General features: G+C 44.5%; 1 non-coding gene across 1 annotated transcript; it reads left to right on the top strand.

Moving 5' to 3' along the window:
* The first annotated feature begins 1,621 nt into the window (after positions 1–1,621).
* LOC148093378 (U6 spliceosomal RNA) lies at positions 1,622–1,727 on the top strand. The gene has a single exon (XR_015714491.1). It is a non-coding gene; the product is annotated as a U6 spliceosomal RNA (small nuclear RNA).
* Positions 1,728–4,988: the final 3,261 nt, after the last annotated feature.

Genomic DNA, 4,988 nt, shown 5'->3' with positions numbered 1-4,988 from the left:
TCTGCGAGGTTCCCAGGCCTCATCTGCCTGGGTAATCTCATCCAGTGCCCTGTTTTAATTTACTACCTGGTGATGTCCAAACCTCTGTGTCATGCCCACATATTTCTTTCGAATTTTAGAAACATACTTCAACCGTGTAGTCAGCACACATGAATGGGTGAAATGAACTAAAAATTAGCCTCTCTTGTGGGGAACAGGATAGAGAATTAAAAACAAGTAGGAATCATACTCCTGCTCTGTTCTGGGTCACTACCACCCAACACAGACTTGACACAGGTCTTACCCCGGCCCTCTTTATTAATACTGATCTGGACAACGGGACTTAAGCTTGGAATCCCCAGTAGGATTTCCTGTTCCCTCCCTGTCATGAACCTAAGATGGCTGAGGGTTCAGATGAGACCCCAGACCAATTACCCGGTGCGGCCCCCTGGCCATTAGACCCAGTCCATATTTGTTTTCCACACAGTTGACCAGAAGCACAAGTGGAGGGCAGGGCGGGAAGACTGCACAGGGTTCTGAACTTGACTTTGCATGTTTTCCCTTCCTGCCGAATGCCTTCCCTGTACTGCCTGATGAGTTTCCACTCATTCATCTAGATTAAGCCTAAATGTCACCTTCTCTGTGAAAAAACAACAACATCAACATCATGATGCATCAAGCTTAATTTGTCTGCTGTGCTCCCGTCGTATGCTGGCCGTGAGCCTGTGGTCGGTCCTCAGACACATTGTTTGTCCGTCCTGGTTGTGCTCTGTGTGGGGAGGGACTGGCCTTCTCTGCATCCCCCAGCCCCAGTGTTGCTGACTTACGGCTGGTGCCAGCCAGAGAGAGAGATTGGCAGGGGATGGGGTGGGAGGGCAGAATTCGTCACCTTCTCATTTTCCCCTGCACTGAGTGGCTTTTCTAGCAGAGGCTATGTTCCCTCCGTCTGTACCCATGCTCATGTCTGAATTCCAGCTCCCTTTAGATGTGCTTGCTTTGTTTCCAGCTCCAAGGTGGGGACCCCAGCTCTAGCAATACCACTGTTTTAGTGTCCTAGGGCTGCTGTAACAAATTGCTACAAATTTGGTGACCCAAAACAAACCAAAAAAAAAAGTACTTTCTCCCAGTTCTTGTAGCCAGAAGTGTGAAATTAAGGAATGGGCAGGGATACGCTCCCCCTGACAACTCCTGGAGAGAATCCTTTCCTGCCTCTTCCAGCTTCTGGGGGTTCCTGCAGCTCCTTGCTTGTGGCGGCATCACTCTCCCATCTCTGCCCCCGTCTTCACAGGGCCCCTCCTCTCCTCTCTCTGCATCTCCTACTTTTTGTCTCTTACGTGTATTGGATGTAGGGTCCACTAGAGTAACTGAGGATGATCTCACTTCAAGAGTCTTAATTTAATTACATCTGCAAAGGCTCTTTTTCCAAATATGGTACCAGTCACTGGGTCCAGGAAGGAGGCTGTGGACATATTTTTGGGGGATCACCATTCAACCCGCTACAAACCGCTGTCTCTGTTTGTTGCTCCAGTCTCTGGCTAGCAGAGGTTGTCTGCTCTGGACAACATCTCACTGTCCGCTCTTTAGCCTCTTACATCTTCTCTGTTCTGTGTAACCAACTATTTACATTAAATTTTCTGTCATCGTGCTCACTTCGGCAGCACATATACTAAAATTGGAATGATACAGAGAAGATTAGCACGGCCCCTGCGCAAGGATGACACCAAATCCGTGAAGCGTTCCATATTTTAAAGAAATAATAATAATTTCTGTCATAAATACTTGAAATGGTTATGGTACAATCCTAATAGATATACACAGTGATTTTTATGTGCTTCAATTACACACTCATAATGCCACACAGTGTCACGCTCTGTTTCCATGTGTACATCCCCTGGCAGCCTGTGTAACCTTTGTTCTCTTGCTTGTTGCCCCCAGGGCCTAGCACAGCTCCTAGTTTGGAATGTGTTAAAAAATATTGGATTATGAATAATGATCTGAAAATGAGTGAGAAAAATATTCTTAACAGATCCAAAATCTGAGATGAGTGTATAAAATGTCAATGGGATTACTGAAATAAAATATTTTTGTTCTTCTACAAAACAGTAGCACTTGGAGATAAAAATATATCTGTGTGGATGGAGAAATTTGGCGCTTAGGAGCCCAGGATGGATAAATACCACAAAACAGAGTGGTCCAGCGGACTGTTATAAATATCCTCAGAGTTTCACTCAGTGCAATCCTCGGCATTCTTTTATTGCCAAATAATATTTCATTATACGCATATAGCATATTTTATTCATCCGTTTATCAGTTGATGGGCGTTTGGGTTGGCCTGTCATGGACAATGCTATTATAGACATTTTTGTGCAAGTCTTTGTGTGGACACGTGTTTTTGTTTCTCTCTGCGAGGATACCTAGGGGTAGAATTACTAATTCATACGGTACGTCTATGTTCAACATTATGAGATACAGCCAAAGTATTCTCCTAAGTGAATGCACCAATGGATTCTTACCTTCCAATGCGAATATTGGTCTTTTGTTAGTTTTTTATCATTGGCTGCATTGTACCATTTTGCGCCGATGATCATCCATTTAACTTAAAACTTCCTCCTCTTTGGTTTTGTGGTGCTTTAACGCTCTGTGCTTTTCCTTGCCTTTTCTGTGGCTCTTTCCCCTCTCTGCATGCCATTTTTGTTTCTGCCTTTTCTCTCTACCTCGGCAGAGTCATTCAGCAAGGGATGGTTCACTGCCCAGCCTTACGGAGATCCAGGTTAGTTAAAACCGTGATTTAAAGTCTCTCCTGAGCTGCAGTCACGGGATTCTGATTCGCTCAGCTCTTCTGCATTGCTGTCTGGTTTCACAAGCAGTCTGTCCACAAGAGGGCTCCTCAACCCCCTACAAAACTGGCCTTTTTTCTTATTGCTCCTTTTTTAATGCCTCTCGTCTCCTCCAACTCAGACTTGAAATTTCAGTAAATTTTCTTTTCTCTCCTTTGTCCCTTATCCCCTTTAAGCAACCAATTTGCCAACTCCTGTCCCCTTTCTGTGTCTATGACCCTCAGAAATAGTCCCTCTGTCTGCATTATGCTCCCACTTATCTACCTGTTCAAGCACCATTGTTGCTCATTTTGACTTCCTTACATTCTTTTTTCCCCTCTACTTTTTGTTTCCCTCCCTCCCTCCCTCCCTCCCTCCCTCCCTCCCTCCCTCCCTCCCTCCCTCCCTCCTTCCTTCCTTCCTTCCTTTCATCTTCATTGATTTCAGAGAGAGGAAGGGAGAGGGAGAGAGAGAAACATCAATGATGAGAGTGATTGATCGGCTGCCTCCTGCACGACCCCTGCTGGGGATCGAACCCGAAACCCGGGCCTGTGCCCTGACCGGGAATCAAACCACAATCTCCTGCATCAGAGGTCGATGCTCACAGCTGAGCCACGCGGGCCAGGCCTTAGATTATTTTTAACTGGCCTACCTCTTTATTGTATTTTTCCTTTTTTCCAGTATTTACATCTTACTTCATAGTTCAGTCACATTCCTGCAACTCCTTTGTTAAACATTTCAAAGATCCTATATTATCCTCTGAACAAAGAACAGATTCCTTAGCTGTCCCTTCAGATCTCCAATATGCTTTCGAGCCTTGTCTCCACTGCGATCCAATATGCGCATGGGTTTGAATCAGCCTCACCCTCAGTTCTCCTTACCAACCGAGCTTTGTGTTTTCCTGCCTCCAGCGTTGCTCGTGCCTCTCCTTGGCCGCCCTGCCCTGTCTTTGAATCTGCATAAGCCAGTTCCTCGGGCCCTGATAGCACGTGTCCTCCTCCACCGTGATGCTGATGATCTCTAGACTGAATTTATCACTCTGAACTCTCACAATGTCATTTTCAATTATGTATGACAGCCACTTGGTACATCTCTAGTCTTCCCTCCTTAAATCTATGGTCCTTGAGGGCAGAGGCTGTGGCGTATTTATCAAAGAACAGCTACCATTTCCTGAGTATTTTCTGTGACCTAGGCAGTGAGCTAAGTATTTTTTATGCAGTATCTTATTTAATTATCAAGACAATCCTCTGAAATACGTGTATTTTTAATCTTCATTTTATAAATGAGGCAATTATTGCCAGGAGAGAATAAGTCTCTTCTCCAAGGCTAAGCAGCTTCTAAATGGCAAAGCTGGAATTTTAGCCTCGACTGTCTCACTGTAAAGTTCATGCAATTAACTATGTCACTTTCTCTGCAACACCTACTCTAGTAAATGCCAGTGAAGTGAATACATGATGGCCAGTATGTACTGCTGAAGAGATGCATAAGGCTTCGGAGTTAGATTTTAGTTCCAGCTGAAGTTCTCACACTTTCTTTGAAGTGAATTACTTACCATGTCTGGGCTGTTTCTCATTCATGAGGCAGAGGAAAGAGATGATAGTCCCTGCCTCGCAAGGGTGCTGTGGCAATTCGATGACACAGGGAACACCACGGCGTGTCCTAGTAGGCGCTCAGTAAATATTGGTTGAAAATAATAAAGTGAAGTTCTGTTTTTACTAGTCTTCCTGGATGAGGCTGACTGTCCTTGGATCTGCAAGGTGAAAGGAGGGGCACGCCCCAGCAGGACCACAGCAATTTTCAAAGTTCATCCCACCAAGGAACACACTTTATTACCCACTGGGCGAAGTCAGTCATACACTTTGACTTAAAAGGAAATGAACGGACAGTACGGTGCGTCATAATTGAGTGCTATTTTTACTTTATTTACATATCAACATTATCCATCTATCAATCTCTCATCTAATATCTATCTATGCATTTAATTATAATAGCGTTAAATTGACCAGGTCACTCTGCACCTGGGTTTCTAGCAGTGACACGTGCATAGTTAATTCCTTATTAATATATTGACCTTTTTTCTTGAGCTGCAACTCTGTTCTTGTTTAAATCCCTCAAGTGGCCTCGCATATGCAAGGAAAACTTAGGCTTCTTTCTGCTCGCTTTGTTTCTCCAGGTAAATCCCTCCTCTCTACC

Source organism: Miniopterus natalensis, chromosome 4, assembly GCF_054644295.1.
Source record: "Miniopterus natalensis isolate mMinNat1 chromosome 4, mMinNat1.hap1, whole genome shotgun sequence".
NCBI lineage: Eukaryota > Metazoa > Chordata > Mammalia > Chiroptera > Miniopteridae > Miniopterus > Miniopterus natalensis.
Note: the sequence above shows the minus strand (reverse complement) of the source record. Positions and strands in the feature narration are given on the sequence as shown.